This window comes from Trachinotus anak, unplaced genomic scaffold, assembly GCF_046630095.1.
Source record: "Trachinotus anak isolate AG129_WGS33_773 ecotype Australia unplaced genomic scaffold, CSIRO_AGI_Tana_v1 ptg000003l, whole genome shotgun sequence".
In the NCBI taxonomy this organism is placed as follows: domain Eukaryota; kingdom Metazoa; phylum Chordata; class Actinopteri; order Carangiformes; family Carangidae; genus Trachinotus; species Trachinotus anak.
In genome coordinates, this window is record NW_027273854.1 from 19,523,307 (window position 1) to 19,549,189 (window position 25,883).

Genomic DNA, 25,883 nt, shown 5'->3' on the forward strand with positions numbered 1-25,883 from the left:
ATTGCACGCGGCCGTGGTTCCAACTTCAACACTGTTCTTTAGCTCGGGGCAGCAGTCATGGAGAACCCTGACTCTCCTGGACTCCGCCCTCATAGAGCATGCAAAGTGGGTCGATGAGTGGCGGGCAGTTACCTCAATGTCCTCAAAAAGGTCCGGGTGCACGCCACTGACGGTCTTTCCGAGTGGACCATCCCACAACACCAGATCGCCGCACCTCATCATCCGCTGGGGGGCAAGGCGACCTTCCCGGGTACTGATGAGTAACTCAACTTTCTCCGGGCGGGTCAGCTCCCCCGGTTTGACAACACCCGGGAAGAACTTCTCCAAGCGCTCCGAGTCCACTGCATGGTCCACCCTGGCGATCTCCTCTAGTCCATAGCAGAGCATCTCATGGAGCCGCCATGTTCCCTTCTTTGTGGCTACCTTTATGCTCACGCAGTACCTCTTTGTCTCAACCCTCGCCTCCATACCACCTACACCATATAAGACCAGCGTGATTGGCTCACCTGACAATCCAAGCCTCTCTGCTGCTTGGTGGGTGATATAGTTAGTATCGGAGGCTAGATCGATTAGGGCCCCGACCCAGTCTCCTCTTTTGGTCGTGACCTCCACCAACATCATGAGGACAGGGTGCTCTTTCGGTCCACTGTCGTCCACCAAATCTTTACCAGCGCATACTGTTGATGACACCTTGTTTGTGCACGCCTTTCGAACAGCCTCCAGCTGCTCCGGGGTTAGACCTAGGCTAGCAAACAAAGCCTCTTGTTCTTCGGTTGGACCACGGGGTTCTCTCCTCTTATCCCCCTCGGTCTCCGCCCTAGCCGTGTCCTTTTTGGCTGGTGGTTTGAGGCACAGGAAAAAGTGGTGATCTGGAGGGGCGCCACCTCCTTTACACTCATCTTTGCGACACAGGAAATTTTTACTACACGGACTGTCCCGCCCATGGAGATCCAGGCATTTGGGGCAGGCTTTTGTCTTTTTTACTTGAGCCCTTCGCTCTACCGGGTTGGCCTTCCTAAATGTCTTACAGCGGTATAGACGTCCAGTGTGCCCCTCTTCGCCACACATGCTGCAAGGATCTTGTGATGATCCCACCCTGGCCTCGCTTGCTGTGGCCTTGGTAAATGAACGCCTTTCCTGCCTTCGGTCCCCCAGTCTTTCCTTTGGCCTTTCCCGAGGACTCGGTTCACCTGCTCTGGCGGAGTTCGACCGTCTGGTGATCTGTAACTGCTCCAGCTGCACCAGAACCGTCTTCTGATCTCTCAGGAACTGCCACAGTTTGTCGAACCAGTTACGTGGATTGACGTTGCTGGCCGAGTCACACCGGTACAAAAGCCACCTTTCCTTCAGACTGTCCGGTAGCTTACTTTCAAGTGACCGGATCACCAACTGGTTTTTTTATGGCGTCCTCACAACCCAAGTCTATAAGGTCCAACAGCGCCCTTTCCACCGCTTGGATCAACTGCAAAGCCTCCCTCGGCTGGTTGTTGCGGACAGCTGGTAAATCTTGTAGCTCCAGTATGATGTCGTCTGCTATTTGCGACATGTCCCCATAACAGTCCTCCAAAACCCGGAAGACCTCCTCCGCAGTACGGCAATGAGACAGCCTGAGTTCGCGCTTTACTGCGTCAGTGATACTGTCCAGCAGGTGAAAGAGCCTACACTCCGGGGAGCCCGAGGGTTCAGCTAATGCTTGAAGAGTCCCCCAGTTACTCTTCCATCGTCAATAGCTTCTCCTGTCTCCGGAGAACTTTGGTAGGCTTAGGGGTGCGAGCGCAATCCTGGGCCCGATTAACCCCTGTGAGGTGGCAGACATGCTCCGTCCTGCCCCAACACTATCCGGTAGCACAGCATGCGCCCCTCTCTGCTGCCGCGGTGTGCTAGCGAAGCCAGGGTCAAATGTTGGATTCATGGACCACCGTGGTGGATGTCTCTGTGGTGGCGCTTGGGGAGACCCCGATGGGGGGCCCTTGCCTTGTGCCCCATCAAGACGGTCCCTATTCCCATTCAGTGCACTGCCAGTCACATCAGCGGTAGGGTTGGTGGCTGGGCCTGCACATTGCACACCATCACCCTGTGCTGGGCCACTGTCTCCACCACCATCCGAAGGCCCACTTGGTTTATCAGCGGTGGCCGTTCCTCCACCGTCCACACCGCCTTGGCCATCATTTTTGCTATCAACATCTCCCTCGTCCTCTTCATCGCTTGCCCGGACACCAAGGTCATCATGCGCTGATTTGCCTTGGCGCATGTAATTAGTCAGTGCAAGTATTGTCATTCTTCTCTTCTCCTTGTAGTCTTTGAGACAAACCCGCATGTCATCTACCTCCTTGTCCGGGCTGTAGCGGTCCCAGTTTCGCACAAACTCCTCCAGTGCTTCGACTCTGCTCTCTAATGCTGTGTGCACCATATCATACTGCTCATGGGTCATATGACCTGACTGAAGTGCTTCAGCCTGACCGAACACTTCTTTCATGTCCGCCTTCAGACTGCCAAATTGACCCGATGCACAGCGAGACCACAATGTCTTTTTCACCTTCATCTCCGTGTCTTGAAACTTTGTGCGGCAATCCTGCAGCCTTTTCTTCACATCAGCAACGTCCGTATCATATGCACTGGCATCTCCCACTTCCATAACAGCAATGTAATCAAAACTGCTATAACAGAGCTCTTCATAACTACTCTTGAGTGCTCTCAGTTCGAGTTTGAGGTCATGTTCATTTAAAAGGTCCATATTAAAATCAATGGCATTTGCCTTCCTATTAAATGCCTCTTGTGCATAGGAACGCTTTTTCTTTAATTCTCCACAGTCCACCATGCTTTTATTGTCTCTCCCTTTCACTCTTTGTTCAGATGACGCACTTCCGGTCCCCCGTACCTGTACCAAGATGGCGCCGATCCACTTCCGTTAGCGTAGCCGTTAGTTTAGCGGCTAACCACCGTGCTAACAACGAATTTGTGGCGATCAGCTTATCCTATGCCGTCGCGCTAAACAGTCACAATGAAAGTCACTCAAGCACAGTTACAGACCAAGCGATCACTTCTGATGAGGGCTTGATTGAAGTCCGAGGCGTTGCCAGTCGGCAGGGACGCTCCGTCGGGTCTCGTCCGCACGCTAGCCTCCTGTAGTGTTGTTGTTGTTGACACTGTCCGGCCTCCGCTTCTCCGTCACGGGGCTGGCTTAGTGTTGATTACTGTACGGTCTTAGTAGACTCACCACACTGATCCACTAACTCCCACCGTATAGGGTATTTTAACCGGTGAAACAGTGTCATACTCAAACTCGCGGACGCCCTATTACTGTCTTCCAGGTGTTTATTTGTTGCATTAGCATTCAACTACACACATGCTAACTGGCGCACACACAGTAACCGAGCTGTCCGTCGGCTAGGTAATCAACAGCTCAGCTTCACCTAGTCAAAATAGCATCAGCAAAACAGAAGAACTGACCGGTCCCAACTACACCCGCCCAAACTAACAGGGGGCTACCACTAGAGGTCGCTGTACATTTATGAAATGTGGGATAACTACACACACATCAACCCCCACCTCTGCGGCCTGCCCCCTCCCCTCTCCTTCCCTCTCCCTCTTTGACCTTTTACTCTTCACCACCTGCTCACACTCCCCCTTTTCAATCGAGAGACCCTCCTCCAACACCTTCAAACCTCTTCGTGCTCCTTGCTTTGGCTCGGTGGGAGCGGCACCAGTGGGGACCGCGTCCGTAATCCCCGAGGGCACCTGGTCCACACCGACTTCTCCAGCAACACTGCCAAGTCCCGTTCCCGGCGGCACTGCAATGCCAGGTCGATGCGTGGAGTGAACGGAGCAAGCCCCTTTTTCAGCTCCCAGTTCTAAAAATCCGTTTAATATGTTTGTCCTCGGGTAGAGGACATATCAGATATTAAACTGATAAGAACAGATTTTTTTTTTTATTTCAGTTCCTCACTCCAAAACAAATGTCACAAACAAAGAAAACAGTTTACATATGAGGTCCAAAAATCCAAAACACAATTGACCCACTCCATCCATTTTGTTCAAACAAAACAAACCAAGCCAAACAAAAGTTTACCTTAAACATCCTACCCCCCCCCACCCCCCCCCATTTCAATCCCACAGACCAAAACCCCCCTTCCACCTCTCTAAAGCAGCATGCATTCCCCACTTCAGGATGTCCCTCTCAATTCTCCTCTTCAAGTCTGCTTTTACTCTGCTCACCACCCCATCCACTCTACTGCATCTGTTGTTCTTAATTAGGTCCTGTCTAGCCACCCACAAGCCTCTCTTTACCATGCTAATTACTAGCCAAACAGCTAATTTTGCCCAACCCAGTCCTGTTCCCACCCCCCTCTCAACCATTTCCCATGATAGTTGGAACCCAAAGACTCCCTTCCGTAGCCACAGCTCCACCCTTTCCCATACTACCCTAGAAAAGGGACAGTCCCACATTACATGCCTAATTGTCTCCTCTACCGAGCACCCAATCCTAGGACACACCGGAGACCTTGCCAACCCATGCAGGTACATGATGTCTTGTACCGGCAAACACTTATGGAGGCACAACCAGTTCAGGTCCTTAAGGCCATTATCAAGCCCATGAGGCTGAATCCCCCTCCAAACACTTGGCAATATTCCTGGGACCGGAGGTGCAATGACCCTTTGCTTAACCTCTTTGTAGAGGGCCCTGTGATTAAGTTGCAGGGCTGGTGCAGAAGCCTCCGGGTGCGCCCGCAGCCACCTGGCTGCATGGCGGTAGTGCCATGGTTGCTGCTCTACCCGGGGAGCCAAGTTGTCCCAAACCAAAAGCTGCCTTGCTTGGTAGGCAAAAAAGAGGCGCAAAAAATAGCCAGAGGGGTGAACCACCGGGCCAGCTAATTCCCTACACATAAAAGAAACGAAAATGCAGTCCAACTTCAGTGGCAGATGTGGCACATCTCTCCCCCCTTCCTCAACCCCTGCCAACATGCGGGCCCTCGCAACATACTCATATCTCCCCCCCCAAATAAAACCGAATACGTGTCGCATGAGAGGCCTCCTCATACTGACTGGTAGTGGATATATGTAAGCCAGGTACAGGAGAGAAGGCAAAACATCCACCTTGAGAACAAGTACCTTCCCTACAAACGTCAGGCACCTACTCTTCCAGAGAGAAATCTTCCTCTGGACCGCCTCTAGACGCCTCGTCCAGTTCACTGTGGCACCATGAGGCGACTCAAAACTTACCCCTAGGACCGTCAGAGGCCCAGAGCAGAGAGACAGACCCCCTGGTACATCCGTCCTTTCTCTCCACCTCCCAAAGAACTTAACCGAGGACTTTGCACGATTAAGGCTTGATCCAGCCACCCGGCTGAAGTCACTAAAAATCTGCAATGAACGGATAAGGCACTCATCCCTGTCCAGCAGCAATGTAGTGTCATCAGCATACTGAGACAGCTTGACTCGCAGACCCCCACTGCCAGGCACAAAAAAACCTCTCACTCCAGGATCAGCCCGAATGGCAGCTGCCAATGGCTCCATGTAAAGCACATAGAGCAGCGGTGAGAGCGGGCAACCCTGTCTCACCCCAGAGTACAAACTAAAAGCCTCCCCCAGGTGCCCATTAACCAAAACCCTGCTCCCCGCACCCCTATACAATGTGCGCAGCCACCCTACAAAAACCTGACCGAAACCTAGCCTTTCCAGTACACTAAACATAAAACCCCAATGTACTCTGTCAAAGGCCTTTGCTTGATCAAGACCGACCAGCATAAGCGGCAGATGCCTATCCTCAGCCCAAGCCACAGCATCCCGTAAGAGTTGCAGGTTCCATCTTACTGAGCGCCCTGGCACTGCACATGTCTGGTCCACATGGACCACATGTGGCAGGGCCACGCTTAACCGGTCTGCCAGAACCTTAGCCAGGAGCTTATAGTCTACGCACAGCATGGACAGCGGTCGCCAGTTATCCATATCAGCGCGATCCCCTTTCTTAAACAGAAGGGAGATAACTCCAGTCGCCATAGACCTCCCCATTTTACCCGTACAGAGCACCTCAGTCAACACCTCCAACAATACTGGCCCAAGTATGTCCCAAAACTTAACATAGAACTCTACCGGCAACCCATCAATGCCTGGCACCTTGCGCCTGTTCATCCTACAGAGAGCACCTTCAAGCTCTTTGAGGGTCAGTGGGGCCTCCAAAGCCCACACTATGTTCCCTGGCACCTGCTGGTTCAGCAAATCCAGGAACACCCCTCCCCCTCCTATGTCTACCGCTCGCTCCGTGAAAACATCACGGAAATGATCTGTAGCGACACACACCATCTCGCAGGTGTCCACCACAACCCTGCCCTGTTTATTCCTAACTCCTGACACCAGCTGCTTCGCCCTATCAGCCCGTATGGAGCCAAAAAAAGCAGCCGAACATGTCTCTGACTGTTCAATGAACTGCAGACGTGACCGCACCAGGTATGCGCGGGCCCTACCCTCAAAAATATGTCTCAGACTTGCTTTCAAGGATGCGCAAACTTGATGGTCTACAGCACCTTTACAGTTACCCCTAGCATACTCGAGTTCAAGGCGGTGCTGGAGATGGACCACCTCCCTCTTTGCCATTCCAGCCTTTCTCTGACAATAACTTAAACAAAATATCTTCATCCTCTCCTTAGCCACCTCCCACCACTCTAACAACCCCTGGCACAGCGGTTTGAGTCCCATAAGACCCTTAAAAAACCAAAGAAACTGTTGACTAAACAAGTCCTCCTCCAGCACACTAATATTTAAGCGCCAAAACCCAGGCCCGAAGACTGGCAAATCCAAACTCACCGTAAACAGCAAACCATCATGATCCGAAAAGCAAACCGGGAGCACCCTTCCTGCAACCAACTTCAAGGTCTTAACAAAAAATACATAATCTAAACGCTTAAAGATCCCCTGCGAATTACGCCAAGTGGGACCATCCATGAGTGGCCTGACCACCCTTGCCCCATCGACCAAACCAAAACTATTCAAAAGATTAGAAATGTACAGGTCGCTGGCATCACCCCCCTTTCCTAACTCTACATTAAAATCACCCCCTATGATGACCTGCCTGTTGGTGACAAGGTGCGGCTCCAGCATCCCAAACATTTCTTTCCGCTCTGCTGAGGATTGTGGTCCATAGACCACAATGATTCTCAGCGTGTTTGTTCCCCAGGAGATGTCCGCACCCATTATTCTCCCCTGGACAATAACAAAAACACCCTCCACTTTAATCTCCTTAAAACCAAACAAAATCCCAACTCCTGTAGAGTGAACACCCCCTATGCTCCAGACTGAGTCCCCTCTGGTCCATTCCCTTCTAAAACACCCAACATCCCCCATATCCCGTAAGTGGACTTCCTGCAACAAACAAAAAGCTACACGCAAAGAGCTAACAAATTCGAAAACGATCCTTCTTTTAACAGTGTTCCTCATTCCCCTCACATTCAGAGAAAGAACATCAAAGGAGAACATTCTAAATTACAGATGCTTACACTCAAACAAAAACAAAAAGAAAACAAAACAGTCCCCCCCCCTACTGTGAATACAGATCATCTCCTTCACTATCCATCTGGTCCGCCCAGGAAAAGGGAACAGCATTTGGTGAGGATGAAGGCCTTTTTGGTCCCTCGTATGCGTCCTCACTCAAAGGAGACGACAATAGGAGCAAACCGGGAGAAAGCTCAAAATCAAGCTCCAACCCAGCTGGTGGCTCCTCACCCAAAACCCCTGAGACATGCTCCAACCCCTGACCTGTATCTATTGCATCCCGCCCCCGGGCCCCTCCTCTAACCGTTTCCCCCCCCTGTTGTATTCCATCAGCCCTACCCACATCAACCCCCACCTCTGCGGCCTGCCCCCTCCCCTCTCCCTCCCTCTCCCTCTTTGACCTTTTACTCTTCACCACCTGCTCACACTCTCCCTTTTCAATCGAGAGACCCTCCTCCAACACCTTCAAACCTCTTCGTGCTCCTTGCTTTGGCTCGGTGGGAGCGGCACCAGTGGGGACCGCGTCCGTAATCCCCGAGGGCACCTGGTCCACACTGACTTCTCCAGCAACACTGGCAAGTCCCTGCACCTTGGATACAGAGTCCACTCTACTCCCAGAAAGGCCTGGAAGCTGATCCGCTTGCTGTGGATCAATTGACGTATTGCTCATTGGCACGAAAGTCCCTCCAAAGTCTTGAGCCTTACCCTGCCCTCCAGTGGCCCCAGCTACTTCTGCAAAGGTTCTCCTACGGCCAGGACAGCTCCGATAGAGGTGATCAAGTCCACCACATCCATGACAGGCCTTCAGTGCAGTGCAGTCTTTAGCCTCGTGTCCCCCCTGACCACAGAAACGGCAGCAGACCCCAGTGCATCCTGCCTCCGTGTGGCCAGACTGCCTACACTGCCGACAGAAAGACGGTTGCCTCGAATAGAACAAATAGCCACGGTCCCCACCGAGACTAAAAAAGGCGGGTGGATGTCTGAGACCACCAGGCCCTTCTGGCTCAGGCTTGAGCAACACCTGGAACTGCCGTCTGCCAGTCCAAAACCCCATTGGATCATTAACATATCTTGCTGCTGACACCACTTCTCCATACCGGCCCAGGAAATCAGCCAAGGGAAGATCAGTCACAAACGGGTTAAACATGTGAACGGTGATCTGCCTGAAATTAGGTCTGTCCAAACTCAAAATCTTGTAGCAGGCAAGGGGCCTTACCCCAGCTCCAGCCGAACAATTTTCAGACACCTTTCTGTACACCTCCTCATTCCTCAGGGTGACATCAAAAGCTTTTTCCTGTTGGTTCCATTGAATGCACAAGACATCCTCCACCGTCAAAAGAAGCTGGCCCATGATGACCCTCTTGCAGAACCACGCTCTTGAAACAGCATCTTCTTCTGTCACGATTGCCTGGAAACGAAGCGTGAACCTCAACCCAACCTTAGGGATAACCTGCACAGGGGAGGCCATACTGGCCATCGCTTCCATAGAAGTGTCGCCCAGATCAAAAAAGAAAAATCTCTCCACGAATACTACACTTGATGTTAGCCAAAAGGCCGAGAAGCGATGGGCCCAAAGTGTCTGGCGTTCCAGCCAGGCTCTTGGCACAAATCTCGCTGGTCGCGGTTGGCTGCTTTTGACATGAGCGGAGCAATGGCTGCTTTTCACCACCTCCGCCCACCTCCCCATTCCTGACCTCGACAGCTGTTTGACTTTTCACAAACTCAAAGGACTCAGCCATACGGCAGAGCCTGCCAAAAATAGCTTAAACTCATTGGTGTTCCTCTCCACGGAAGTCTTTAGTAAAAGGCGAAAGACTTGTGCGTGATGAAGAGAAACCAGAGTCAGTACAGGCCTCTCCTCAAGAGCGGCCGAGGACCCCATTGGTCCCAGTCACCGCCCTCACGGTAGCCTTCTCTTAGCTTGCCAAATCCCCGCCCCCTCCCCATGTTGTCACGGGCTCTAGCCAATCGGGCTGTGGAGAAAAGTGTCTGGGCCTCAACATGCAATCCCCACAAATTTCTCAAGTTATCAGGCGCTTGCAGGCCCCCGGGGACCAAAATACAGGGAAAATGCGGGGTTGATTGGAGGCTAGCAGCCCTTCTAGGGCGCGTGAGGGATATCAGCTGTGGGGCAGGTTGACTCACCTTCCTCCAGCCACTGCCAGAGGGGCATTTGAAACTGTACGTTTGCGTCATTGTTTGCTTGCTTGCTTTTCCACACGGCCAGAGAAGGGTGCACCGTTCCCGGCGGCACTGCAATGCCAGGTCGATGCGTGGAGTGAACGGAGCAAGCCCCTTTTTCAGCTCCCAGTTCTAAAAATCCGTTTAATATGTTTGTCCTCGGGTAGAGGACATATCAGATATTAAACTGATAAGAACAGATACTACACTTGATCTTAGCCAAAAGGCCGAGAAGCGATGGGCCCAAAGTGTCTGGCGTTCCAGCCAGGCTCTTGGCACAAATCTCGCTGGTCGCGGTTGGCTGCTTTTGACATGAGCGGAGCAATGGCTGCTTTTCACCACCTCCGCCCACCTCCCCATTCCTGACCTCGACAGCTGTTTGACTTTTCACAAACTCAAAGGGCTCAGCCATACGGCAGAGCCTGCCAAAAATAGCTTAAACTCATTGGTGTTCCTCTCCACGGAAGTCTTTAGTAAAAGGCGAAAGACTTGTGCGTGATGAAGAGAAACCAGAGTCAGTACAGGCCTCTCCTCAAGAGCGGCCGAGGACCCCATTGGTCCCAGTCACCGCCCTCACGGTAGCCTTCTCTTAGCTTGCCAAATCCCCGCCCCCTCCCCATGTTGTCACGGGCTCTAGCCAATCGGGCTGTGGAGAAAAGTGTCTGGGCCTCAACATGCAATCCCCACAAATTTCTCAAGTTATCAGGCGCTTGCAGGCCCCCGGGGACCAAAATACAGGGAAAATGCGGGGTTGATTGGAGGCTAGCAGCCCTTCCAGGGCGCGTGAGGGATATCAGCTGTGGGGCAGGTTGACTCACCTTCCTCCAGCCACTGCCAGAGGGGCATTTGAAACTGTACGTTTGCGTCATTGCTTGCTTGCTTGCTTGCTTGCTTTTCCACATGGCCAGAGAAGGGTGCACCGTTCCCGGCGGCACTGCAATGCCAGGTCGATGCGTGGAGTGAACGGAGCAAGCCCCTTTTTCAGCTCCCAGTTCTAAAAATCCGTTTAATATGTTTGTCCTCGGGTAGAGGACATATCAGATATTAAACTGATAAGAACAGATTTTTTCTTTCGAAAAGATTTATTGACACTCATTTCAAGTTTTTTCAAAGAAGGTTTCCATCTTGAGATACAAAGGGTACATTATAATCACAACAATATGATAAATAGTTGTAAAACCATTGTTTGTTTGTTTTTTTTTTTTAAAACATTAAAAACAAATATTTCAAGGGGTTTTACATGTTGTCAAACATAAAATCCATCTCACAAATGAAAACCATGGAGTGTCCCAAATCTTTAAAAGGGAGTGCATTGGTTTAAAACTTCTCTTCTTTCTAATTTTGTGCAGGAGCAGAGTGAGTCCCTACCCAGGGTCACTCATTCCGCTCCCCCAAACATTTGGTCTCTCGGGATCCTGTCGTGGTGCTCAGAGGAGATCCTCACCCTGTTGCTCCTTCCCACCTGCCTCACCCGGAGAGCCAGGCCGCCGCTGCTTTGACCTTTTCATGTGTGGCTCCGGCTCCTTCGTCCGAATGGGCACAGAGGCGATGCTTCTTTGTGGCTGTGTCCTAGGCCTGCCGCCTACAGCCATCCGGATCACAGCCACGGGGGGGATCTGCATGTGCTTCCTTACCAGCAAGTTTCTGGAGGTCCATATGGCGTCTTTGATGGCGGCTAGGGTGAGCCACATCTGGGCAAAGTCATCGTTCTTCAGTGTTTTTTGGCTCACCCCATACAGCACCAGTTGTGCTGTAAGGACCTCCCTTGCTGGCAAGTACGGGAATTGCAAGGAGCCGGCCATTGCCCACTGGTCTACGGCAGCGCTGCACTCCCAGAGCAAATGCCTCACCGACTCTGGCGCGCCACAACCGGGTCGGGGGCAGGTTGAGCGTGTTGACATGCCCCTGGAGTGCATGACGGACCTGACTGGGAGAATCTCATGAGCCACCATCCATGACAGGTCCCGGAGTCTGTTTGGAAGAGCGGAATGGTTCACGTTGCGCCAAACTGTTGAGGGCTCGCCAAATGCGAGCCCGCGCACTGGACTCACTGGCTCCTGCTCCTGCACAACAGAGATCAGAGAACGGTGGTTGGTTAAAATATGCAGCTCCTCCTGCTCCAGTTTAAAATGCTTTAAAAACGTCGGGATAAAAGCATAGGCTGGTGGCAGGCTAAAAGACACGGGTACTTTAAGATCTGTAGGTAAAATCTTCAATCGTCTGAGGTACGATCCCATCCAGAAACGTGTCATGGCTGTAGTTTTGGGGTTTCCGGATGGGTCTGTGGCTTGTTTGAGGTGTAGTGCGGTGTATCGGCTTCCTAAAAACAAGTACAGGTCAGGCACTCCTTTTCCTCCTTTCTCTTTTGGCCTTTTCATGACCTCCCTCCTCAGTCTCTCCCACTTGGAGCCCCACAGGAAATAAAAGATGGCTCGCTCCAGATCTAAAAGCACTCTCCTAGGTGGGATAAAAACAGAACTGATGAGTAAAAGCAAAGGTAAAATCACCGCTTTGATGATTAAAACCTTTCCTTCAATAGTCAGTCCTCTAAGTCCCCAATATCCTAGTCTTTGTTTTACTTTCCCTACCACGTCTGGCCAATTTGTTGTTCCTTCTCCCTCCCTGTCAAATTTGATCCCCAGTATTTTTTGGTCAGTCTGGGTCACAGTCAAAGGGAGTCCTGTCATCTCAGTCGCTGTCCACGGTCCATAAAATTGGGCTTGGGTCTTGTTTTTGTTCAACTTTGACCCAGAAGCCTGTCCAAACCAGTCAGTCAAGTCCAGCGTCCTGTTGACGGATAAAAGGTCGGTGCATAAAATGTTCACGTCGTCCATGTATAAAATACACTTGGTGTCCAGTCCCCCGCTCCCCGGTACTCCCAACCCATTGATTCGTTGATCCCTTCTCAAGATCTGTGCCAGCGGTTCTATACATGTTATGTATAGGAGGGCAGATAACGGACAACCCTGACGGACACCGCAGTTAATATCGACTGCTTTTGTCAAATGCCCGTTAATCACAAATTTGCTGGTAATGTCCCGATACAGCAATCCCACCCAAGCTAGAAACCTTTCTGGGAACCCCATTTTTTGCAGTACCTTGAAAAGGTACTGGTGCGAGACCCGATCGAAGGCTTTCTCAAAATCTAAATTTAGGACTACTAGCCGGATGTTTCTGTCTCTCGCGTAACAGATGGTGTCTCGGATCAGTACCAGGCTGTCGGTGATCTTCCTCCCTGGGATGGCACAGCCTTGATCCGGGTGAATCACCCCCTTTAAAAACAAGGACATACGTGAGGCTAAAAGTTTGCTAAAAAGTTTACAATCAAGGTTTAAAAGTGCGATAGGTCTCCAGTTCATCAGGTCGGTCTTGTCTTTGTTTTTGTGCAGTAGAGTCACTATCCCTACTCTAAAACTGTCAGGAAGTCGGTCTAGGTGCTCAAAGTCTTTAAAAACATCGATCAAATCAGGTGCTAAAAGGTCCCAAAAGGTCAAATAAAATTCCAAGGGAAGTCCATCCTGTCCTGGGGACTTCCCTTTTTTAAAACTTGACAAACATTTATTTAACTCTAGAATGGTAAAATCTTGGGTTAAAAGCACACTGTCTTTTACTTTTTTATCGATGGATTTTAAAACTTCATTCATGGTGTCTATTCTAATGGGCTTTTCTTTATACAATTCTACGTAAAAATTTTCCACAATCTGTTTAATTTCTTCGATATTCTCTGTTATGCACCCGTTTTCCTTTTTTAGTTTTAAAATGGTCCCCCCTTTACTAACAATTTTCTTAAAAAAATACCTGGTGCACTTCTCACCCTCCTCTATTTCCCGTTCCCTGCTCCTTAAAATGACACCCTTGCTTTTAATTTCAGCTAAAACCGACATCTCTGATTTGATTTCTCTAATTTCTTCATTAAAATCCATTCCATTTTGGTTGAGGTTAAAATAGCGCTGTAGTCGCTTCTGCAGTCCCATCATGCGTCTGTTCTCCTTGCCCTTTCTTTTTTTGCCTGCCTGTCTGAAAAAAGTCTGGGTCTTTCCCTTCACCATCTCCCACCAGTGTGCTCGTGTATCGTACATGTCTTGAAGGGTCTGCCACTCTCGGTACTGCTCCCTGTACTGCTGAACTAGATGTTGATCTTCAAGCAGGGAGCAGTTGAGTTTCCACAGACCACTTCCAAAAGTCACACCTGAAGAGAGTGAAAGGGTGCAGGAGAGCATCAGGTGGTCAGAAAAGAAAACAGGGGTCAATCTAGCATCGGTCGGCGGGCAGTCCCGTGTGAAAATAAAATCTATGCGAGAGGCTCTGGTGCCATCACCACTGAACCAGGTGAAGCCCTCCTCTCTGGGATGCATGGTTTTAAAACAGTCTTGTAGTTTAAAATCCCTGCATATGCCCTGTAATAAAACCGATGTTTTGTCAATTTTAAAATCTTCCCCTGTTCTTTTTCTATCTTTTCGACTTAAAATACAGTTAAAATCACCTCCTAAAACTAATGGCACTCTCCCTAGCATGTGGGACTGCAGGTCTTCTAAAAGGTCATACCTGTCATTTTTGTCGTTAAAGCCATAAATATTGAGAAGGTTAAAATCCTGTCCCATAAAGGTCAAGTGTGCTAAAAGTGCCCTACCGTCTCTCACCACAGTGCTACCCTTCACCAGAACCTGAGGGTTTTTTATTAAAATGGCCACTCCATCGTTCTTATTTTGGTTTGATCCGCTCCATATCGATGTCTGTGGCCACATCTCCTCCCACTGTCGGTAGTGTTTTAAAAACGGTATGCCACATTCCTGCATTAAAAACACATCTGACTTTGTAGATTTAAGAAAGGATAAAACACTCTGGGCTCTAACTCTCGACTTCACACTTCTCACATTGATGGTTGAGAAGGTGAGTGTCATGAGTATGATTAAAAACAACAGGTATGAAATTTTAAAAACACTAAATAGAGGTTTAAGATGCTAAAATATCTTTTTTTTTTTAAAAAAAAGGCAGTTAGACTATTTCTTGTGAACGGGGCTCCTCCTTCACTTCAACAGGTGATGAAGGAGGGAGTTGAGCTCCATTCCCCCGTCGGACTCTGGGGGTTGGCCTTTGACGCAAGGCTGCATTTAGCTTGGAGTCCTTAGGGGTTGATTGTAGAGCTACTGTCAGAAAAGAGACTTCATTTGGTGAATTGGAGGGGAAGACTCTGGGCTCCTCCACAGATGAACTGTCTGAGAGAGTCCCAACTCTTCCCCTCTTCTCTGAGGCTACAGGAGACTCAGAGGACAATTCCGATGCAAGTCTCTTTGTTTGCTGGGCATCGGGGAGGGGGGCATCCTCACTATTTTCAGGTGGTTGAAAATCTTCCATTTCTGAACTAGCTCCGCCCACTTCCTGCATCTCCCCATCCTCCTCTCCACTCTCCATTGATGGGGCTGTTGCAGGCCCCTCCCCCTCTCCCGCCTCACATGATCCCTCCTCTCCAATCACAGTATCTGGCGGGAGATTTGAATTTTCCTGCCCAGCCTCTTCAACCTGCTCTTTTTCTTTTTGTCCTCCATTTTGTTCATTGGCTTTTGCTGCCTTTAGTTTGTTGGCAAACGATTTGGGGCAAGCTCTGAAGAGATGATTTGTTTCTCCACAAAGGTTGCACTTCCTGCCATTGGTGCACTCCTCAAAAGTGTGCCCAATTTCTCTACACTTTCCGCAAAAGGTTTTTGTGCACGCTTCTACCAGGTGCCCATGCTCACCGCACTTGCGGCAGAGCTTGGGCTGACCTTGGTAGTGGATGTAGCCCCTGTTTTCACCCAGAACTATCATTGACGGCAGATGTTTCAGGCCTTGGAAGCCCTGGGGGTCCTGCCATTGTTGAATGGGGACCCTCCAAGCGCAATTCCAGATGCCGTCCTCATCTCTCACTTTGGTAGCCTGGCCTTTAACAGTGCAGTATCTCCCCAGCCATATACAAATGTCTTCTGCATTCACTGTCTCATTAAACATTCTGACAATGACTGTTTTCAATGCATTATCAGTCAGTTTTTCAACAACAAATGCAGAAAACTGGGGTTTCACAGACTCAAATCTTGTCCAAAATTCTCTCAAGATAGCCGCAGACTGGAAGCTTACATCAAAACCTTTATTTAATGGTAGGGTCAAAATACAATTCAAATCGTTTGCTGTGAATTTCAAAGCCTGTTGGATTAGCTTCCTGGAGAAATCTAGCCTTGACATCTCCAGGAGCTTTCCATCCTTTTCTTTAAACTTAAAACGGACGCTGTGGTGCCTCCGCATGTTGGCATGGGTGGCCGACATGGTGGAGGCACCACAAGCTAAAAGGATCTAAAATCAGTAAAAAACTTACAATGGACAAAAAAACAATGAACAATAAATAAGTAAATACAATTAAAAATATAAAAAGGAAAAAAATCTAAAAACGTACTTACCTTTTCAAGTTTTGGCCTGGACAAGGTGTTGAATCCGGCAGAGCGCAGGTAAGAGATTCTCTGGGCCAATGAATTCCTATTTGTTTAAGATATGCAACTACAGAAAAGTTGCACAACTTTAAACAAGGAATGTAGACAATTTCCTCCCAAGAGCTGGTTTAACTCAGAGCCACAACAGGCAAGAATTTAACCATCAAAAGGAGGCGACCGCAGTCTTAGCCAAAAGGCCGAGAAGCGATGGGCCCAAAGTGTCTGGCGTTCCAGCCAGGCTCTTGGCACAAATCTCGCTGGTCGCGGTTGGCTGCTTTTGACATGAGCGGAGCAATGGCTGCTTTTCACCACCTCCGCCCACCTCCCCATTCCTGACCTCGACAGCTGTTTGACTTTTCACAAACTCAAAGGGCTCAGCCATACGGCAGAGCCTGCCAAAAATAGCTTAAACTCATTGGTGTTCCTCTCCACGGAAGTCTTTAGTAAAAGGCGAAAGACTTGTGCGTGATGAAGCGAAACCAGAGTCAGTACAGGCCTCTCCTCAAGAGCGGCCGAGGACCCCATTGGTCCCAGTCACCGCCCTCACGGTAGCCTTCTCTTAGCTTGCCAAATCCCCGCCCCCTCCCCATGTTGTCACGGGCTCTAGCCAATCGGGCTGTGGAGAAAAGTGTCTGGGCCTCAACATGCAATCCCCACAAATTTCTCAAGTTATCAGGCGCTTGCAGGCCCCCGGGGACCAAAATACAGGGAAAATGCGGGGTTGATTGGAGGCTAGCAGCCCTTCCAGGGCGCGTGAGGGATATCAGCTGTGGGGCAGGTTGACTCACCTTCCTCCAGCCACTGCCAGAGGGGCATTTGAAACTGTACGTTTGCGTCATTGTTTGCTTGCTTGCTTGCTTGCTTGCTTTTCCACACGGCCAGAGAAGGGTGCACCGTTCCCGGCGGCACTGCAATGCCAGGTCGATGCGTGGAGTGAACGGAGCAAGCCCCTTTTTCAGCTCCCAGTTCTAAAAATCCGTTTAATATGTTTGTCCTCGGGTAGAGGACATATCAGATATTAAACTGATAAGAACAGATACTACACTTGATCTTAGCCAAAAGGCCGAGAAGCGATGGGCCCAAAGTGTCTGGCGTTCCAGCCAGGCTCTTGGCACAAATCTCGCTGGTCGCGGTTGGCTGCTTTTGACATGAGCGGAGCAATGCTGCTTTTCACCACCTCCGCCCACCTCCCCATTCCTGACCTCGACAGCTGTTTGACTTTTCACAAACTCAAAGGGCTCAGCCATACGGCAGAGCCTGCCAAAAATAGCTTAAACTCATTGGTGTTCCTCTCCACGGAAGTCTTTAGTAAAAGGCGAAAGACTTGTGCGTGATGAAGAGAAACCAGAGTCAGTACAGGCCTCTCCTCAAGAGCGGCCGAGGACCCCATTGGTCCCAGTCACCGCCCTCACGGTAGCCTTCTCTTAGCTTGCCAAATCCCCGCCCCCTCCCCATGTTGTCACGGGCTCTAGCCAATCGGGCTGTGGAGAAAAGTGTCTGGGCCTCAACATGCAATCCCCACAAATTTCTCAAGTTATCAGGCGCTTGCAGGCCCCCGGGGACCAAAATACAGGGAAAATGCGGGGTTGATTGGAGGCTAGCAGCCCTTCCAGGGCGCGTGAGGGATATCAGCTGTGGGGCAGGTTGACTCACCTTCCTCCAGCCACTGCCAGAGGGGCATTTGAAACTGTACGTTTGCGTCATTGTTTGCTTGCTTGCTTGCTTGCTTGCTTGCTTTTCCACACGGCCAGAAAAGGGTGCACCGTTCCCGGCGGCACTGCAATGCCAGGTCGATGCGTGGAGTGAACGGAGCAAGCCCCTTTTTCAGCTCCCAGTTCTAAAAATCCGTTTAATATGTTTGTCCTCGGGTAGAGGACATATCAGATATTAAACTGATAAGAACAGATTTTTTCTTTCGAAAAGATTTATTGACACTCAATTCAAGTTTTTTCAAAGAAGGTTTACATCTTGAGATACAAAGGGTACATTATAATCACAACAATATGATAAATAGTTGTAAAACCATTGTTTGTTTGTTTTTTTTTAAACATTAAAAACAAATATTTCAAGGGGTTTTACATGTTGTCAAACATAAAATCCATCTCACAAATGAAAACCATGGAGTGTCCCAAATCTTTAAAAGGGAGTGCATTGGTTTAAAACTTCTCTTCTTTCTAATTTTGTGCAGGAGCAGAGTGAGTCCCTACCCAGGGTCACTCATTCCGCTCCCCCAAACATTTGGTCTCTCGGGATCCTGTCGTGGTGCTCAGAGGAGATCCTCACCCTGTTGCTCCTTCCCACCTGCCTCACCCGGAGAGCCAGGCCGCCGCTGCTTTGACCTTTTCATGTGTGGCTCCGGCTCCTTCGTCCGAATGGGCACAGAGGCGATGCTTCTTTGTGGCTGTGTCCTAGGCCTGCCGCCTACAGCCATCCGGATCACAGCCACGGGGGGGATCTGCATGTGCTTCCTTACCAGCAAGTTTCTGGAGGTCCATATGGCGTCTTTGATGGCGGCTAGGGTGAGCCACATCTGGGCAAAGTCATCGTTCTTCAGTGTCTTTTGGCTCACCCCATACAGCACCAGTTGTGCTGTAAGGACCTCCCTTGCTGGCAAGTACGGGAATTGCAAGGAGCCGGCCATTGCCCACTGGTCTACGGCAGCGCTGCACTCCCAGAGCAAATGCCTCACCGACTCTGGCGCGCCACAACCGGGTCGGGGGCAGGTTGAGCGTGTTGACATGCCCCGGGAGTGCATGACGGACCTGACTGGGAGAATCTCATGAGCCACCATCCATGACAGGTCCCGGAGTCTGTTTGGAAGAGCGGAATGGTTCACGTTGCGCCAAACTGTTGAGGGCTCGCCAAATGCGAGCCCGCGCACTGGACTCACTGGCTCCTGCTCCTGCACAACAGAGATCAGAGAACGGTGGTTGGTTAAAATATGCAGCTCCTCCTGCTCCAGTTTAAAATGCTTTAAAAACGTCTGGATAAAAGCATAGGCTGGTGGCAGGCTAAAAGACACGGGTACTTTAAGATCTGTAGGTAAAATCTTCAATCGTCTGAGGTACGATCCCATCCAGAAACGTGTCATGGCTGTAGTTTTGGGGTTTCCGGATGGGTCTGTGGCTTGTTTGAGGTGTAGTGCGGTGTATCGGCTTCCTAAAAACAAGTACAGGTCAGGCACTCCTTTTCCTCCTTTCTCTTTTGGCCTTTTCATGACCTCCCTCCTCAGTCTCTCCCACTTGGAGCCCCACAGGAAATAAAAGATGGCTCGCTCCAGATCTAAAAGCACTCTCCTAGGTGGGATAAAAACAGAACTGATGAGTAAAAGCAAAGGTAAAATCACCGCTTTGATGATTAAAACCTTTCCTTCAATAGTCAGTCCTCTAAGTCCCCAATATCCTAGTCTTTGTTTTACTTTCCCTACCACGTCTGGCCAATTTGTTGTTCCTTCTCCCTCCCTGTCAAATTTGATCCCCAGTATTTTTTGGTCAGTCTGGGTCACAGTCAAAGGGAGTCCTGTCATCTCAGTCGCTGTCCACGGTCCATAAAATTGGGCTTGGGTCTTGTTTTTGTTCAACTTTGACCCAGAAGCCTGTCCAAACCAGTCAGTCAAGTCCAGCGTCCTGTTGACGGATAAAAGGTCGGTGCATAAAATGTTCACGTCGTCCATGTATAAAATACACTTGGTGTCCAGTCCCCCGCTCCCCGGTACTCCCAACCCATTGATTCGTTGATCCCTTCTCAAGATCTGTGCCAGCGGTTCTATACATGTTATGTATAGGAGGGCAGATAACGGACAACCCTGACGGACACCGCAGTTAATATCGACTGCTTTTGTCAAATGCCCGTTAATCACAAATTTGCTGGTAATGTCCCGATACAGCAATCCCACCCAAGCTAGAAACCTTTCTGGGAACCCCATTTTTTGCAGTACCTTGAAAAGGTACTGGTGCGAGACCCGATCGAAGGCTTTCTCAAAATCTAAATTTAGGACTACTAGCCGGATGTTTCTGTCTCTCGCGTAACAGGTGGTGTCTCGGATCAGTACCAGGCTGTCGGTGATCTTCCTCCCTGGGATGGCACAGCCTTGATCCGGGTGAATCACCCCCTTTAAAAACAAGGACATACGTGAGGCTAAAAGTTTGCTAAAAAGTTTACAATCAAGGTTTAAAAGTGCGATAGGTCTCCAGTTCATCAGGTCGGTCTTGTCTTTGTTTTTGTGCAGTAGAGTCACTATCCCTACTCTAAAACTGTCAGGAAGTCGGTCTAGGTGCTCAAAGTCTTTAAAAACATCGATCAAATCAGGTGCTAAAATGTCCCAAAAGGTCAAATAAAATTCCAAGGGAAGTCCATCCTGTCCTGGGGACTTCCCTTTTTTAAAACTTGACAAACATTTATTTAACTCTAGAATGGTAAAATCTTGGGTTAAAAGCACACTGTCTTTTACTTTTTTATCGATGGATTTTAAAACTTCATTCATGGTGTCTATTCTAATGGGCTTTTCTTTATACAATTCTACGTAAAAATTTTCCACAATCTGTTTAATTTCTTCGATATTCTCTGTTATGCACCCGTTTTCCTTTTTTAGTTTTAAAATGGTCCCCCCTTTACTAACAATTTTCTTAAAAAAATACCTGGTGCACTTCTCACCCTCCTCTATTTCCCGTTCCCTGCTCCTTAAAATGACACCCTTGCTTTTAATTTCAGCTAAAACCGACATCTCTGATTTGATTTCTCTAATTTCTTCATTAAAATCCATTCCATTTTGGTTGAGGTTAAAATAGCGCTGTAGTCGCTTCTGCAGTCCCATCATGCGTCTGTTCTCCTTGCCCTTTCTTTTTTTGCCTGCCTGTCTGAAAAAAGTCTGGGTCTTTCCCTTCACCATCTCCCACCAGTGTGCTCGTGTATCGTACATGTCTTGAAGGGTCTGCCATTCTCGGTACTGCTCCCTGTACTGCTGAACTAGATGTTGATCTTCAAGCAGGGAGCAGTTGACTGATAAGAACAGATTTTTTTTTTTTTTTTTTTTCGAAAAGATTTATTGACACTCATTTCAAGTTTTTTTCAAAGAAGGTTTACATCTTGAGATACAAAGGGTACATTATAATCACAACAATATGATAAATAGTTGTAAAACCATTGTTTGTTTGTTTTTTTTTTTTAAAACATTAAAAACAAATATTTCAAGGGGTTTTACATGTTGTCAAACATAAAATCCATCTCACAAATGAAAACCATGGAGTGTCCCAAATCTTTAAAAAGGGAGTGCATTGGTTTAAAACTTCTCTTCTTTCTAATTTTGTGCAGGAGCAGAATGAGTCCCTACCCAGGGTCACTCATTCCGCTCCCCCAAACATTTGGTCTCTCGGGATCCTGTCGTGGTGCTCAGAGGAGATCCTCACCCTGTTGCTCCTTCCCACCTGCCTCACCCGGAGAGCCAGGCCGCCGCTGCTTTGACCTTTTCATGTGTGGCTCCGGCTCCTTCGTCTGAATGGGCACAGAGGCGATGCTTCTTTGTGGCTGTGTCCTAGGCCTGCCGCCTACAGCCATCCGGATCACAGCCACGGGGGGGATCTGCATGTGCTTCCTTACCAGCAAGTTTCTGGAGGTCCATATGGCGTCTTTGATGGCGGCTAGGGTGAGCCACATCTGGGCAAAGTCATCGTTCTTCAGTGTTTTTTGGCTCACCCCATACAGCACCAGTTGTGCTGTAAGGACCTCCCTTGCTGGCAAGTACGGGAATTGCAAGGAGCCGGCCATTGCCCACTGGTCTACGGCAGCGCTGCACTCCCAGAGCAAATGCCTCACCGACTCTGGCGCGCCACAACCGGGTCGGGGGCAGGTTGAGCGTGTTGACATGCCCCGGGAGTGCATGACGGACCTGACTGGGAGAATCTCATGAGCCACCATCCATGACAGGTCCCGGAGTCTGTTTGGAAGAGCGGAATGGTTCACGTTGCGCCAAACTGTTGAGGGCTCGCCAAATGCGAGCCCGCGCACTGGACTCACTGGCTCCTGCTCCTGCACAACAGAGATCAGAGAACGGTGGTTGGTTAAAATATGCAGCTCCTCCTGCTCCAGTTTAAAATGCTTTAAAAACGTCTGGATAAAAGCATAGGCTGGTGGCAGGCTAAAAGACACGGGTACTTTAAGATCTGTAGGTAAAATCTTCAATCGTCTGAGGTACGATCCCATCCAGAAACGTGTCATGGCTGTAGTTTTGGGGTTTCCGGATGGGTCTGTGGCTTGTTTGAGGTGTAGTGCGGTGTATCGGCTTCCTAAAAACAAGTACAGGTCAGGCACTCCTTTTCCTCCTTTCTCTTTTGGCCTTTTCATGACCTCCCTCCTCAGTCTCTCCCACTTGGAGCCCCACAGGAAATAAAAGATGGCTCGCTCCAGATCTAAAAGCACTCTCCTAGGTGGGATAAAAACAGAACTGATGAGTAAAAGCAAAGGTAAAATCACCGCTTTGATGATTAAAACCTTTCCTTCAATAGTCAGTCCTCTAAGTCCCCAATATCCTAGTCTTTGTTTTACTTTCCCTACCACGTCTGGCCAATTTGTTGTTCCTTCTCCCTCCCTGTCAAATTTGATCCCCAGTATTTTTTGGTCAGTCTGGGTCACAGTCAAAGGGAGTCCTGTCATCTCAGTCGCTGTCCACGGTCCATAAAATTGGGCTTGGGTCTTGTTTTTGTTCAACTTTGACCCAGAAGCCTGTCCAAACCAGTCAGTCAAGTCCAGCGTCCTGTTGACGGATAAAAGGTCGGTGCATAAAATGTTCACGTCGTCCATGTATAAAATACACTTGGTGTCCAGTCCCCCGCTCCCCGGTACTCCCAACCCATTGATTCGTTGATCCCTTCTCAAGATCTGTGCCAGCGGTTCTATACATGTTATGTATAGGAGGGCAGATAACGGACAACCCTGACGGACACCGCAGTTAATATCGACTGCTTTTGTCAAATGCCCGTTAATCACAAATTTGCTGGTAATGTCCCGATACAGCAATCCCACCCAAGCTAGAAACCTTTCTGGGAACCCCATTTTTTGCAGTACCTTGAAAAGGTACTGGTGCGAGACCCGATCGAAGGCTTTCTCAAAATCTAAATTTAGGACTACTAGCCGGATGTTTCTGTCTCTCGCGTAACAGGTGGTGTCTCGGATCAGTACCAGGCTGTCGGTGATCTTCCTCCCTGGGATGGCACAGCCTTGATCCGGGTGAATCACCCCCTTTAAAAACAAGGACATACGTGAGGCTAAAAGTTTGCTAAAAAGTTTACAATCAAGGTTTAAAAGTGCGATAGGTCTCCAGTTCATCAGGTCGGTCTTGTCTTTGTTTTTGTGCAGTAGAGTCACTATCCCTACTCTAAAACTGTCAGGAAGTCGGTCTAGGTGCTCAAAGTCTTTAAAAACATCGATCAAATCAGGTGCTAAAATGTCCCAAAAGGTCAAATAAAATTCCAAGGGAAGTCCATCCTGTCCTGGGGACTTCCCTTTTTTAAAACTTGACAAACATTTATTTAACTCTAGAATGGTAAAATCTTGGGTTAAAAGCACACTGTCTTTTACTTTTTTATCGATGGATTTTAAAACTTCATTCATGGTGTCTATTCTAATGGGCTTTTCTTTATACAATTCTACGTAAAAATTTTCCACAATCTGTTTAATTTCTTCGATATTCTCTGTTATGCACCCGTTTTCCTTTTTTAGTTTTAAAATGGTCCCCCCTTTACTAACAATTTTCTTAAAAAAATACCTGGTGCACTTCTCACCCTCCTCTATTTCCCGTTCCCTGCTCCTTAAAATGACACCCTTGCTTTTAATTTCAGCTAAAACCGACATCTCTGATTTGATTTCTCTAATTTCTTCATTAAAATCCATTCCATTTTGGTTGAGGTTAAAATAGCGCTGTAGTCGCTTCTGCAGTCCCATCATGCGTCTGTTCTCCTTGCCCTTTCTTTTTTTGCCTGCCTGTCTGAAAAAAGTCTGGGTCTTTCCCTTCACCATCTCCCACCAGTGTGCTCGTGTATCGTACATGTCTTGAAGGGTCTGCCATTCTCGGTACTGCTCCCTGTACTGCTGAACTAGATGTTGATCTTCAAGCAGGGAGCAGTTGACTGATAAGAACAGATTTTTTTTTTTTTTTTTTTTCGAAAAGATTTATTGACACTCATTTCAAGTTTTTTTCAAAGAAGGTTTACATCTTGAGATACAAAGGGTACATTATAATCACAACAATATGATAAATAGTTGTAAAACCATTGTTTGTTTGTTTTTTTTTTTTAAAACATTAAAAACAAATATTTCAAGGGGTTTTACATGTTGTCAAACATAAAATCCATCTCACAAATGAAAACCATGGAGTGTCCCAAATCTTTAAAAAGGGAGTGCATTGGTTTAAAACTTCTCTTCTTTCTAATTTTGTGCAGGAGCAGAATGAGTCCCTACCCAGGGTCACTCATTCCGCTCCCCCAAACATTTGGTCTCTCGGGATCCTGTCGTGGTGCTCAGAGGAGATCCTCACCCTGTTGCTCCTTCCCACCTGCCTCACCCGGAGAGCCAGGCCGCCGCTGCTTTGACCTTTTCATGTGTGGCTCCGGCTCCTTCGTCTGAATGGGCACAGAGGCGATGCTTCTTTGTGGCTGTGTCCTAGGCCTGCCGCCTACAGCCATCCGGATCACAGCCACGGGGGGGATCTGCATGTGCTTCCTTACCAGCAAGTTTCTGGAGGTCCATATGGCGTCTTTGATGGCGGCTAGGGTGAGCCACATCTGGGCAAAGTCATCGTTCTTCAGTGTTTTTTGGCTCACCCCATACAGCACCAGTTGTGCTGTAAGGACCTCCCTTGCTGGCAAGTACGGGAATTGCAAGGAGCCGGCCATTGCCCACTGGTCTACGGCAGCGCTGCACTCCCAGAGCAAATGCCTCACCGACTCTGGCGCGCCACAACCGGGTCGGGGGCAGGTTGAGCGTGTTGACATGCCCCGGGAGTGCATGACGGACCTGACTGGGAGAATCTCATGAGCCACCATCCATGACAGGTCCCGGAGTCTGTTTGGAAGAGCGGAATGGTTCACGTTGCGCCAAACTGTTGAGGGCTCGCCAAATGCGAGCCCGCGCACTGGACTCACTGGCTCCTGCTCCTGCACAACAGAGATCAGAGAACGGTGGTTGGTTAAAATATGCAGCTCCTCCTGCTCCAGTTTAAAATGCTTTAAAAACGTCGGGATAAAAGCATAGGCTGGTGGCAGGCTAAAAGACACGGGTACTTTAAGATCTGTAGGTAAAATCTTCAATCGTCTGAGGTACGATCCCATCCAGAAACGTGTCATGGCTGTAGTTTTGGGGTTTCCGGATGGGTCTGTGGCTTGTTTGAGGTGTAGTGCGGTGTATCGGCTTCCTAAAAACAAGTACAGGTCAGGCACTCCTTTTCCTCCTTTCTCTTTTGGCCTTTTCATGACCTCCCTCCTCAGTCTCTCCCACTTGGAGCCCCACAGGAAATAAAAGATGGCTCGCTCCAGATCTAAAAGCACTCTCCTAGGTGGGATAAAAACAGAACTGATGAGTAAAAGCAAAGGTAAAATCACCGCTTTGATGATTAAAACCTTTCCTTCAATAGTCAGTCCTCTAAGTCCCCAATATCCTAGTCTTTGTTTTACTTTCCCTACCACGTCTGGCCAATTTGTTGTTCCTTCTCCCTCCCTGTCAAATTTGATCCCCAGTATTTTTTGGTCAGTCTGGGTCACAGTCAAAGGG

At 48.9% G+C, this 25,883-nt stretch overlaps 7 non-coding genes and 2 pseudogenes across 7 annotated transcripts; all 9 read right to left on the bottom strand.

Annotated features, from left to right (window-relative positions):
* Positions 1 to 3,766: 3,766 nt before the first annotated feature.
* On the bottom strand, positions 3,767 to 3,960 carry LOC139618720 (U2 spliceosomal RNA). The gene has a single exon (XR_011689782.1). It is a non-coding gene; the product is annotated as a U2 spliceosomal RNA (small nuclear RNA).
* A 5,254-nt stretch (positions 3,961 to 9,214) lies between these two features.
* Positions 9,215 to 9,330, bottom strand: LOC139618778 (U5 spliceosomal RNA). The gene has a single exon (XR_011689790.1). It is a non-coding gene; the product is annotated as a U5 spliceosomal RNA (small nuclear RNA).
* Positions 9,331 to 9,713: 383 nt separating this feature from the next.
* Positions 9,714 to 9,905, bottom strand: LOC139619403 (U2 spliceosomal RNA). Its single transcript, XR_011690400.1, has one exon. It is a non-coding gene; the product is annotated as a U2 spliceosomal RNA (small nuclear RNA).
* Positions 9,906 to 10,069: 164 nt separating this feature from the next.
* LOC139618788 (U5 spliceosomal RNA) lies at positions 10,070 to 10,184 on the bottom strand. The gene has a single exon (XR_011689799.1). It is a non-coding gene; the product is annotated as a U5 spliceosomal RNA (small nuclear RNA).
* Positions 10,185 to 10,575: 391 nt separating this feature from the next.
* LOC139619770 (U2 spliceosomal RNA) lies at positions 10,576 to 10,750 on the bottom strand (annotated as a pseudogene).
* Positions 10,751 to 16,497: 5,747 nt separating this feature from the next.
* Positions 16,498 to 16,612, bottom strand: LOC139619352 (U5 spliceosomal RNA). Its single transcript, XR_011690351.1, has one exon. It is a non-coding gene; the product is annotated as a U5 spliceosomal RNA (small nuclear RNA).
* Positions 16,613 to 17,007: 395 nt separating this feature from the next.
* Positions 17,008 to 17,199, bottom strand: LOC139619404 (U2 spliceosomal RNA). The gene has a single exon (XR_011690401.1). It is a non-coding gene; the product is annotated as a U2 spliceosomal RNA (small nuclear RNA).
* A 163-nt stretch (positions 17,200 to 17,362) lies between these two features.
* LOC139618790 (U5 spliceosomal RNA) lies at positions 17,363 to 17,477 on the bottom strand. Its single transcript, XR_011689801.1, has one exon. It is a non-coding gene; the product is annotated as a U5 spliceosomal RNA (small nuclear RNA).
* A 399-nt stretch (positions 17,478 to 17,876) lies between these two features.
* Positions 17,877 to 18,051, bottom strand: LOC139619726 (U2 spliceosomal RNA; annotated as a pseudogene).
* Between the last annotated feature and the right edge of the window lie 7,832 nt (positions 18,052 to 25,883).